This window comes from Cherax quadricarinatus, chromosome 100 (assembly GCF_038502225.1).
Source record: "Cherax quadricarinatus isolate ZL_2023a chromosome 100, ASM3850222v1, whole genome shotgun sequence".
NCBI lineage: Eukaryota > Metazoa > Arthropoda > Malacostraca > Decapoda > Parastacidae > Cherax > Cherax quadricarinatus.
The window spans coordinates 9,698,424-9,711,704 of record NC_091391.1 but is presented as its reverse complement, the minus strand read 5'-3'; the positions used below and the strand labels follow the sequence as shown (position 1 = coordinate 9,711,704).

Sequence of the window (13,281 nt, the reverse complement as noted above, 5' to 3'; positions counted from 1 at the left end):
TGGTAGGACTACAGTACAGGTATTTAAAAGATTTGGTGATTGTTATAGTCTCAATTTATTGTAAGCCAAGTCAAGGCAGGATATACTAGTTAATTCTGTCATCTTTGTTTATGTGAGCTTGAAACGATTTGGAGGAATAGACTCTAGGGACCCGAGATTTTCCAGTGACAAGTTGTTTCATTGAGCTCTATTCATTATATCAAGGGAACTGTTGTAGGACACTCTTGGTTTGTTGGTGAGAAGATTGGATGGTCAAGGGACCCCAGTCAACTTACTGTTTGGTCGGAGCCGGCGTAGAACCCACTGTTTTCTTTCATACATACTGTTTAATCAAAGCAAGGATCGAACCCTCCGATTTATTTACAGTTTGAGTGGAGCAGGAATTGAACCCTCCATTTTCTTTGATATATCCGTTTCATTTTCCCCTGGTAGTTTAAGTTATTCTTGCAAATATGGAGGAATACCAGTTTTGAATGAACGCTGGGAGTAAGTTAGGAATAACGGGGAAAAATTTAGAAGCTTTCATTAGCTCCAAGATCCAGGAAAGAGAACCTTGAAAAAGGAGAGAGATTGAATTGAAAGAGAAAATCAAGAAAGACAGTTAGAAAGAGAAAGAGAGGAGAAAAAGGAGGGTGATAGACTTGATCGTGAAGAGAGAGCTAAAATACGTGAGGAACAAGTTAAATTAAGAGAACTTGAGGAAAGAGCAAAAGATAGAGAACTTGAGGAAAGAGCAAAAGATAGAGAACGTGAGGAAAAAGCTAAAGAGAATGAATTTCGAGAGACAAAAAGATCGCGAGGTACAGAAATCTCGCCTTGAATTAGAAAATAAAAGTTAACTTTTACACAACAACAATTAGAGGAAGGAGTAATTAAACATCATACAGCTAGTCTGCATAGTGCCACACCTAATTTACCTCCCTTCACAGAGGGGGAAGATATAACTTCATACATTATCAGGTTTGAAAATACTGCTACCCTCTGTGAATGGCCTGCTGACACCTGGGCTAGCAGGTTAGGAATGTTATTTTCTGGTACAGCTTTGAATATCTATGCAACTTTGTCGCAGGATATCATATGTAATTATAACCTACTGAAGTAAGCAATCCTTAAAGCATATCAAAAAACCACAAATTCTTACAGGAAAGATTTCAGGTGTGTCACGTTACAGCTTGGCCAAAACTTTCAGCAGTTACAGGTAACTCTCTTTTGTTTGTTCGACTTTTGGATAGAGAGTTCAGGAATTGATCACAGTTATGAATCTCTTAGAGACTTCATGGTTGCTGACCAGTTCCTGACAGCTCTTCCCCACCAGATAAGAACATTCATTAGAGTACGTAACCTGATTAAAGCTGAGGAAGTTGCTGAGGCCGCTGACTTGTATGCTGAGGCTCACAATTCCTATAAAGACCTAAAGGGATCGAACCCTAAGGGCAAGGGTTCACCAGATTTTAAGAAATCAAAACTTCTAGTGGAAAGTAAACTTACTTCTTTTATTCCTGTTTGTCATTTATGTGGTGTTAAGGGACATAAACGTCCCGATTGTTCTTCTAAGAAGGTCCAAAAAGTTGGAAGATGTTTTAAAGACTGTAATGACCAAGCACCCTTCTGTTCAGGAACAGTTAATGGACTTAATGTATCTACCATTTTACGAGACACTGGATGCACATGTATAGTAATTTCTGATAAGCTGTTCCCTAATCTTAAAGAAACTCATTCCTCTGCTATACTTTCAGACTACTTGGGCCGTACAGACACTTTTCCTACCATCCGTTGTTACATTAGGTCTAAATGGTTCACAGGTTGGTCTGAAGCTGTACTAGCTCCCATCACTTCTTGCTCCATACTAATAGGTAATGTAAAAGGTGCCATTCTTCCTTCTGAGGTTGACCTTTCATCACCAAAGGAGGACATAAGTTTTTCAGCTCCTCTTCCTGTAAAATCAGTGAAGCCCCTCGACAGTTCAGATGAGGCAATGTCTCGTGATATTCATGTGGGGTTAGAAACCACTGATACTACTCTCGAATGCGAGGTAGTAGGATCACTGGTTCATTTGTTAGATGAAAGTGAAGGTATCACCTCCGATACTATAAATGTCTTGACTAGGCCTCAGACCAAAGCCCAGGCTTCTCCTACTGTCCATCCTTTGATTTTCCCTGGCTTCAAACCTTTAGATATATCGAAGGACTCCTTTGTCAATTTACAACGTAATTGCCCTTCTCTTCAGAATTGCCATAATGCAGCTAGACAAGATCAGGTTATCCAAAGGAAAAACTTTTCGTATAAATTTGAATATATAAGAGGTATCCTGTATAAATCAGTACTCAAATTAAATTCAGATGAGATAGACTATTCCATCTTAGTTGTTCCAAGCCAATACAGAGAGACTGTTCTTAAAATGGCTCATGACTTGCCAGTGGCTGGACATTTCTCGCATCGTAAAACCCTGAAAAAAATTAGGGAAATCAATTTTTGGCCTAAAATGTCCTCATATATCACTACCTATTGTAGATCGTGTAAAGTTTGCCAATTGTCATCCTTCCGAGGTACCCGGCGAGTACCTATGGTCAAAATGCCAATCTTTACGGTAACATTTGAAAGAGTAGCTATTGACATCGTTGGTCCCTTATCACCTTTTTCATCTGGGGGATATAGATATATTTTAACATTGGTTGATTATGCTTTGAGTTTCCCTGAAGCCGTACCCTTAAAGACCATAACTACTACAGAGGTGACTGAAGCATCACTAGAGAAATTTTGTCTGACCGTGGGACACAGTTCACATCTGACTTAATGCAACATCTATACCAACTTCTGGGAGTGAAGCCTCTCTTCACCACACCCTATCATCCCAGCTGTAATGGGAGGATTGAGCGCCAGCATTCGATTCTCAAGTCCATTTTAAGGAAACTTTGCTCCCTTAAACCTAACGAGTGGCATCGTTACCTACCCTGTGCTCACAGCCCATATATTTTGTGGAAATTTTTCCTTGTTTTTTATAGCTTTTTCTTGCATTATTCTTTCTAATATAATAACTGACTATTTGGCATCATATAAGAGTAGGCGGAGCTTATCAGTAGAGTGCCAGCCAATCAGGCACCATCCGGGAACACTCGGCCATATTCCCACTCAATAGAGCCAGGAGAAATCACTTCATTATTACGCTTATGTCAGCTTATATATCAACTCTACGGCTTATTTATCTATCAGAATTGATCTAATATGATATAATAAACTCTATAAATAACATAAAAACATGTTATATACTCTAGACTGAATAAAATAGGCCATAATATGGCGAGAGAGACCATCGGGAATATTTCGATATAAATGAGTTACTCCTCTCCATGTCATCTTTGAGTAAGAGAAAACGGTGTTTTGAAGAGGATAACTGCACTAGAACATCAGTTTACTAAGAAATACACCCAAGCAAACGCGATTTTCGCGATTTTTTTTTTTTTTTTTTTTTGAGACGGCGGGCCGGCCGGCGCTCCAGGCCAATATCTCAGAAGTAACTTATTCACCTAATGTACCTATTTCTTCCTTTATTACTTAATTATATGGAATAATATTCACAGAAATTGCAGAATAAAGATTTCTCTAATTTCATTCTAGCAATTTTTGGAAATATTCCAAATACTTTGGGAGTTATGTGGGAGTAAAGGGCAGATTTTTTGCAACATTCCAATAACAAACAAACTTTATTTTTTTTTTTTTTGTGAAATGAAGATAAGTTATTTAGAGGAAAAGGCCCCTAAAAAAAATCGTATTAGCATTGTTCTCTCGGCACCAAGTGTCCAAACAACCTTACGTCGTCCCATATAGGAATAAATCGCCCCCCAAGGGCATTTTCAGTAAATCAGTCCTTTTTCAGTCTTTTCTCAGTTGTTGTTTGAGGTATATTTTTGATAAATATTTTCAGGAAAGAGACAAAACACTTTGTCTTGTGTACCAAAACTGAAGGAAATCGGACTGTAAACAAAGGAGAAATAATTAATTGGATAACAGCTCAGTTTACTACACACTCGCTATAGCTTTAAATACAATAGTACATCTAGTTGAAAGTAGCAGTTACCATGATGGTAACTATCAGGAATATAGCAGCTACCATGTCGGTAGTTGCCATGATTTTAGCTTTCAAAAATATAGAAGCTACCATGGAGATAGTTACCATGATGGTAACTACCATGAATATAGCAGTTACCATAAAGGTAGTTACCATGATGGTAGCTTCCAGAAATATAGCTACCATGAAGGTAGCTAACATGATTGTAACTACCAGGAATATAGCAGCTACCATGAAGGCAGTTACCATGATGGTAGCTACCAGTAACTCAGTAGTTACAATGATAGTAGATATCATAAATATACCTGCTACCGTGAAGCGACTTACCATTTTGGTAGCTTTGATGAATATAGCAACTACCATAATGGTAGTTACCATGATGGTAGCAATCATTAATATACCAACTACCATGATGGTAATTATAGTAGCTACCATGAATATAGTGTATGCTATGAAGGTAATTACAATGAAAGTAACTGCCATGTAGATAGCACGTACGATGATAGTAGCTTTGATGAATATGGCAGGTACCATGAATGTAGTTACCATTATGGTAGCTGTCATGAATACAAAATCTTCCATAAAGGTAGTAGTAGCTACCACCAATGCAATTACCATGATGGTAACTGTCATAAACATAGTGTCTACCATGATTGAAGCTTCAATGAAGGTAGCAATCATGAGTGTAGAAACTACATAAAAACAGTTACCATGATAGCTGTTATGAATATTCTGGCTACCATGAAAGTAGTTACGATGATGGTAGCTATGATGCTGCTACCATTAAGAGGATAATAACACAAGTAACACAGTCACTAACATTTTTAAGCGACAGTTGAGTGCTTTGTTAGCCAGGGTGACCAGCTGCTGCCCCTGTTGTTGTGTGATGCTGGCACTGGTGTTTACTGACAACGCAGCCTCCACCTTAACACTGTGGTGATGCAGGTGATGGATCAAGTCTTGGATGCCCACCACTGTTACTGCGCTGTTCTCAAACCAGATCCAAGAGTACCTGTTGATGATGACAGAACTGTTGGTGTCAGTTGATGATCCACAACATTACCACCATCACTGCTGCAACCACCACAACCACCATCACTGCTGCAACCACCACAACCACCATTATTGCTGCAACCACTGCAACCACCAACATTGCTGCAAGCACCACAACCACCATCACTGCTGCAACCACCACAACTACCATCACTGCTGCAACCACCACAACCACCATCACTGCTGCAACCCACCACAACCATCACCACAACCAACACAACCACTGTCACTGCTGCAACCACCACAACCATCACTGCTGCAACCACCACAACCACCATCACTGTTGCAACCACCACTATCACCACTGCTACAACCACCACAACGACCATCACTGCTGCAACCACCACTGTTGGAAGGGTTTGTGGAGATGTGATGGTTGGAGTTAAACACACTTGTTGGATGGTAACACTTATATTAGCAGAGTGTGAGAGGGGAGCCCAGACTGCCTGTGTTGCCTGTTCGTAGACCTAAGCACTCAGTAAGCACAAGGCCGGGAGCGCAGCGCTCACATGTGGCATCACGTGATGTCACACAGCTAGTCACTGAGCCTAGCAAGGGTTCAACTATGTAAAACATATGGATTGTACTATGACACTCAGATAACATATACATATACAGGGGATCAGCAACTATGCTGACAGCTCAGTCATGTTACGTATGTCATCTCGACATACAATACTATGCTATAGGCTGAACGGGCAGGTGGCTCTGGGCTGATTCTATTCAATAGCAAAGACATATGTAACTTAGAACTAATGGGTGGTATTGTAATGGATGGGTTGTAATACATTACAAATTATAAGTACAAATCTTAGTATAATAAAAGATGGAATTGATCGATCGATCTGTATTCATGCACTCTATGGATTCTGAGGAAGAATATATATATATATATATATATATATTTATAAAGGTAAAAGTAATTAGCAGCAAAGACAGATCTGGCGCACTCAGATCATTACTGCTAAATTTTCAGAATTCGGAGGGAACGTTATTGTGTCCCCTGAATGGGTCACAATGTATATAATGTATATTACCTGTTCTTAAAATTTTATATTGCTAATATTTGTGATAATAGCTAAATTGTAAATATATTGCTTTATATTATTATTTGTCTTAGTTATATTATTAGGTAGGATGTAACGTTTATATGTATTATTCAGTGCTCATAGTTCAAATCTTGATTGTCTAACTACTGTAATTATCGCTCGTTGCTCGTTTCCCTGCCTGCTTCTCGGTGTTGCTGGGCAGAAGCAGCACGGAGCTATTACGTGATTGGGGGACGGTGTTCACACCTCGCCTGGAGTAGTCAGTCTGGGCTGCTCATGCTCTCTTGTCAGTTGGACGTTCTCCTGGCAAGACGCCCCACACTCCTCTCTCTTGTGGGCCCTTGTTGGAAGATCATCTCTGTCACTTTCTTGTTGTTGGTTCTATGGAACTCTGTTCACAGAACATTGCCTAGACTTAGTGATTTTCAACGTTGTACTGAGGTTGTGTTGCATAGACACTCTGAAAAACTCAGGTCCTGAACTGTAGCTTCTGACCTAATTTGTACTGGTATCTGTGTACTGTTACAGTCGGGGATTTTCTTATGCTGAACTTAGATTCAGTAGTATTCGAGTTTTGTGACTTTTGTGGAGGATCTGCAGATTGTCCCTACTTAGTGTCGTTATATTATCTCATTGTTTCTGATTGTGTCGCTATTGCTTGCTATATTGTTATTCAGCTTATCAGTCATTTTATTGTTCAAGCAAGCTGTTCTGATTGTCATGTTGGTCAAGAAGCTAGTTGATGTGAAGACTTTGTCAGCCACTGGTTTAAGTCTAGTTGAGTCGTGAGACATAGCGAACTACTTAGAGCACTTACACACATACACACAAACTTATTTGTATGTATATATATATATATATATATATATATATATATATATATATATATATATATATATATATATATATATATATATATATATATATATATATATATGTATTATTAAATGTTAATGTACCAGACGGTACTTAAGACATATAGATGTGATATGTGCCTTCAGCACAATACTACTGTACACGAGAGAAGTGATTATTATTAATTTGTTTAAATTGATTAATTTATTTTAATTTTATAATATTCTCCTAGACATCTTTATTGGTAATAAACTTAATAAATTTTAATTTCTTTAGTTAGTAACCTACCAGTTGCAATCTTGAAACACTAATAATTATTGTTAAAATCTAATGGATAATTGGACCAGGAAACTGACTACTTCAATTCAATTCAGTTCAAGTTTATTCTCTATAAGGGTTACAATGTGGGGTTTACAGGTTTTGGGTATTGTGTGGTTAACATGTTATAAAATACTGATTACAGAGGGGGCCACTAGGACACCTGGCATGGCTATGCATTTCGGGCAGACTTAGATTAATTCTTAACATTAAATCCTTACAGATTATGGTATTAAGGCTAAGTGACTACATCATAATTTTTGAGTTTAGCAATGTGAATGCTTTTGTTTTGGCACAATACAAAGTGTCTATATTGGAGTATCATAGGCAAACTTATGACTAGTTAGGATTTATTATTTTAAGATTAAGATTAGTACTTCTAAGATTATAGTCAGTGGGTGAGTGAGTGTATTTGTGAACCACCAGGTGGTTATCATGTAGTTAGTTGATGGGGTGTATCAGGGAGATAAGATGTTTTCTAACTGTAGTTTTGAAAGTGATGAATGTGTCTGCAGTTCTAGAGTTTTCAGGTAGGGTGTTCCAGATTTTAGGTCCTTTGAAATTCATTGAATTTTTGTAAAGGTTTAGTCGAATATGGGAATGTCATAGAGATGTTTATGTCTTGTGTTATGCCTGTGGATCTTGTCACAACTATCAAGAAAGCGTTTTAGGTCAAGGTTAATATTGGAATTTAAGGTCCTGTAGTTATAGATTGCACAGTAGTAAGTGTGGATGTACTGAACAGGGAGTAAGTTTAGATCTATGAAGAGTGGGGGGGGGTTGCCAGGGATGGGATTTAGTGATCATTCTTACTGCGGCTTTTTGTTGGGTTATTATTGGCTTTAGGTGTGTTGCTGCAGTTGAACCCCAAGCACAGATAGCATAGGTGAGGTATGGATACATAAGTGAATGGTATAGTGTGAGAAGGGCAGTTTGCGACACATAGTATAGTATCTTGGAGAGGATCCCAACCGTTTTGGATACTTTTCTGTTATGTGTTGGATATGGGTGCCGAAATTTAGGTTGTTGTCGAGGTATAGGCCAAAGAATTTGCCCTCATTATGTCTGGCAATTAAAGTGTTGTCGATCTTAATGTTAAGTTGTGCAACGCCTGCTCTGCTACCAAACATAATATAGTAGGTTTTGCCAGTGTTAAGTGTAAGTTTAATGGCTGTCATCCAAGTCGATATTTTGAGCAGCTCCTTGTTAATAATGGTGTTGAGGGTGGCAAGATTAGGGTGGGAGATGACATAAGTCGTGTCGTCAGCAAAGAGAATGGGTTTCAGGTGTTGGGATACGTATGGAAGATCATTGATGTATATGAGGAAGAGCAGGGGTCCAATGACACTTCCCTGCAGAATGCCAGTATCAAGTGGCCGTATTGATGAGGCTTTGTCTTTAATGGTGACATACTGATACCTATTAGAAAGGTAGGATTTAATATATGCAAGCGCATGGCCTCTTATACCATAGTGGTCAAGTTTGTGGAGTAGGATGCCGTGGTCTACTGTGTCAAACGCTTTTCTTAGGTCAATAAAAATTCCTCGCAGATATTCCTTATTTTCCAATGCTGTGTAAAGCAAGTCTAGCATTTTAATAAATGCATCATTAGTGATTTTATTTTTCCTGAATCCAAATTAGCAGGGGTTGAGTATGTTTTGTGATGTTATAAATGAATATAGTCCCCTGTTCACGAGTTTCTCGAAGATTTTGGATAGCAATGGTAAGTTTGATATTGGCCTATAGTTGTTTACGTCTGTAGGGTCACCACCTTTATGTATTGGCGTAACCCTTGCTGTCTTGAGTAGTGTCGGGAAAGTGCTAGTTTCTAGTGACTTGTTAAAAAGTAAAGTAATAGCATGCGAAAGGACATGGGCCGCTCGCTTGTACAATAATGGTGGTAAGTGAGACAGATTCCCCGAGTTATTTTTAAGTGACTTTAAGATCGCAGTGACTTCCGTGGGCTCAGTTTGTACAAAATAGAAGGAATTTGGGAAATTCCCATCTAGGTAGTCCCTGGCACGGACATTGGTATGTGGGATTTTGCTGGCGAGATAGATCCTATGTTTGAGAAGAAGTCGTTTATCTTGTTAGCTGTGTCAGTGGGATGCAGTGGTGTTTCATGTGGTTTAGTTAGAACAATATTCTTGGTTTTTTTCAGCTTGTGGGTCCCCAGAATTTGAGAAAGTGTTTTCCAGGTCTTTTTATATCTCCTCTTGTGTCAGTAACAGGCTGGATGCTAGAATGGCAGTTCTTTCTAATATTCACTGGAGATCTCTATGCTTAGTAGAAATCGCGTTTTTTGTAACAAACGTAAACACAAAAAAAAATCTGAAAACTGATCAGCTATTAACAAACACACAGTCGACGATTTCATTCATCTTGGACATCTAATTATACAGGCTATGTACATTTAAACCCAACTCTGCGAGGGTAAGATTTACTTATGCAGAATGATTATCGTCTTTGGGAGGAGTGAATTCCTTTGCAATGGCTAACACATGTCTTGACTGAGGGAGATCTGAATAAGTATTTTCAAAAGATACAGCTACATTCACTAGTGACTGTGGAATTACTAACTGGTTTACTTTTCTGCCTAGAGTACCCAGCTCGGCTGTTCGATACAGTAATTCTTGGCTCATTACAAAGTCACTAATGGGTGCTGGTGGCTTCACAGTCAGAATAAGATCTTCCTGGAGCAGGAATCGAATCACACCAGACCACAAGGGATCGGTTCTTTCTTACTGGAGAAATGAACAAACTCGGTAGAGTGGATGACTCTCCCCAGTAGAGAAAGTAATGATATAACACACAATATGAGTAAGGGAGAACGGATCTATCTCTCACTGCAAGCACAGAGGAAAAGAAAGGAACACGGTCGACAACGCTGGTATTCATTCTGAGTCGCACACAGTGACACGAGGTATCAGCTATAAAGAAACTACACTTACAAACGTTAACATTTGAAGGTTACTCGAGAAATAACTTTGTACACTGCACGGATTACTGTCATCGAAGATAGTATCACAATCTGGAACACAAGGAACAACAACAACACTCAAGTGAGTACATTAGCCACAGAAACGTCTTTCTGCAACGGCTTGCGACATCAGCAAGAGATGACATAACTCATTACAAGTAACGTTGTTCACAAAGCATCCCCTGGAAGGAACGACTACTTGAGCAAGTCGCCATCGCAGGGATAGTAGTCTCAGCACCCAGGGTTGTCTGAGGTTCCTCTGAAACCCAAGGTAACTGTACACTATCCTGCATGCACAATATTGTGGCTGGATTCCAGACAAGAGTGACAGTCTTACTAGAGCCTGACTGCTCGGCTACGTTAATAAGTAATTCACGGATCTATAGGAACTTAATCTGAACTTCACATTTCGCAGCACTTTAATACATCTCAGATACAAGCTGTGAGAATAAACATTGCTCAAGGACTAGGTATTGTCTTTCAGTCAGTAAGGGATTATTGGTACTGTGGACTGATTCATGTTTACTTTGACTGGCATGATACACTAAGAGAGCAAACAAAAGTGACTGGGACATCTTCTCAGAGAACTTACTCAAGGACATAAACCCAAGAATAATAGAGAGAATGACACAATAAGCTTAAATCGGAAGAAAATACTTAACTATTCTGCATAAGTAAAGAAAAATGCCAAGTCACACTGTAGAGCAAGGAAAACTTACACAATACTTAACTGGATAAGCAACACTTTGATAATCACGAGAAATTGTACTTCACTCAAATCAAATTTACTCAAATTTACTTTAATTTGAATTAATGGCACAGTGAGTTGGCTTTAATCTCAATACAATAAAGAAATTCAACAATAAATGATAAATCAATAAAAATGATAAAATAGAATCAAAATTAAAATGGACTGGGAAAGCAAATCTCTAAAAAAAAATAAAGTCACACACAAAGAATAAAATATTATGTACAGAACAAGAAATGTAAAACATAAATCACAGAATATTACACTAAAATAAACTCTAGCAATATTACACTGAAATAAACTCTAGCAATATTACACTAAAATAAACTCTAGCAATATTACACTGAAATAAACTCTAGCAATATTACACTAAAATAAACTCTAGCAATATTACACTAAAATAAACTCTAGCAATATTACACTAAAATAAACTCTAGCAATATTACACTAAAATAAACTCTAGCAATATTACACTAAAATAAACTCTAGCAATATTACACTAAAATAAACTCTAGCAATATTACACTAAAATAAACTCTAGCAATATTACACTAAAATAAACTCTAGCAATATTACACTAAAATAAACTCTAGCAATATTACACTAAAATAAACTCTAGCAATATTACACTAAAATAAACTCTAGCAATATTACACTAAAATAAACTCTAGCAATATTAGCAATATTACACTAAAATAAACTCTAGCAATATTACACTAAAATAAACTCTAGCAATATTACACTAAAATAAACTCTAGCAATATTACACTAAAATAAACTCTAGCAATATTGCACTAAAATAAACTCTAGCAATATTACACTAAAATAAACTCTAGCAATATTACACTAAAATAAACTCTAGCAATATTGCACTAAAATAAACTCTAGCAATATTACACTAAAATAAACTCTAGCAATATTACACTAAAATAAACTCTAGCAATATTACACTAAAATAAACTCTAGCAATATTACACTAAAATAAACTCTAGCAATATTGCACTAAAATAAACTCTAGCAATATTACACTAAAATAAACTCTAGCAATATTACACTAAAATAAACTCTAACAATATTGCACTAAAATAAACTCTAGCAATATTACACTAAAATAAACTCTAACAATATTACACTAAAATAAACTCTAGCAATATTACACTAAAATAAACTCTAGCAATATTACACTAAAATAAACTCTAGCAATATTGCACTAAAATAAACTCTAGCAATATTGCACTAAAATAAACTCTAGCAATATTACACTAAAATAAACTCTAGCAATATTGCACTAAAATAAACTCTAGCAATATTACACTAAAATAAACTCTAGCAATATTACAAATAATAATTACTAATCAAAATTTACTGCACAACACAACACTACACAAAATAATTTCTGAAAGAAAAAATTTAATGGCAGCACAATATTTGCACAAGTTATTGCAGAATGATGCAATACTGCAAAAATAAAATAAAAGGCACACACAAGAAAATTAAAAAAGGCACACACAAGAAAATAAAAAAAGGCACACACAAGAAAATAAAAAAAAGGCACACACAAGAAAATAAAAAAAGGCACACACAAGAAAATAAAAAAAGGCACACACAAGAAAATAAAAAAAGGCACACACAAGAAAATAAAAAAAGGCACACACAAGAAAATAAAAAAAAGACACACAAGAAAATAAAAAAAGGCACACACAAGAAAATAAAAAAAAGGCACACACAAGAAAATAAAAAAAAGACACACAAGAAAATAAAAAAAAGGCACACACAAGAAAATAAAAAAAGGCACACACAAGAAAATAAAAAAAGGCACACACAAGAAAATAAAAAAAGGCACACACAAGAAAATAAAAAAGGCACACACAAGAAAATAAAAAAAGGCACACACAAGAAAATAAAAAAAGGCACACACAAGAAAATAAAAAAAGGCACACACAAGAAAATAAAAAAAGGCACACACAAGAAAATAAAAAAAGGCACACACAAGAAAATAAAAAAAGGCACACACAAGAAAATAAAAAAAGGCACACACAAGAAAATAAAAAAAGGCACACACAAGAAAATAAAAAAAAGGCACACACAAGAAAATAAAAAAAGACACACAAGAAAATGCAGTTTCCAAAAACAATAAAAAAATGATGAAGGAATGAACTGACTTAACACTTTAACTCTTAACTGCAGCTTAAGCAACACTTACTGAACAAAC

The 13,281-nt window shown here is 36.7% G+C and overlaps 1 long non-coding RNA gene across 1 annotated transcript in view; it reads right to left on the bottom strand.

Moving 5' to 3' along the window:
* Positions 1-13,281, bottom strand: part of LOC138851112 (uncharacterized) — a 60,380-nt gene that overhangs the window by 33,092 nt on the left and 14,007 nt on the right. Inside the window, exon 3 of the long non-coding RNA XR_011390993.1 lies at positions 4,887-5,078. This is a non-coding gene — a long non-coding RNA (uncharacterized lncRNA). The remainder of the gene's footprint in view (positions 1-4,886; positions 5,079-13,281) is intronic.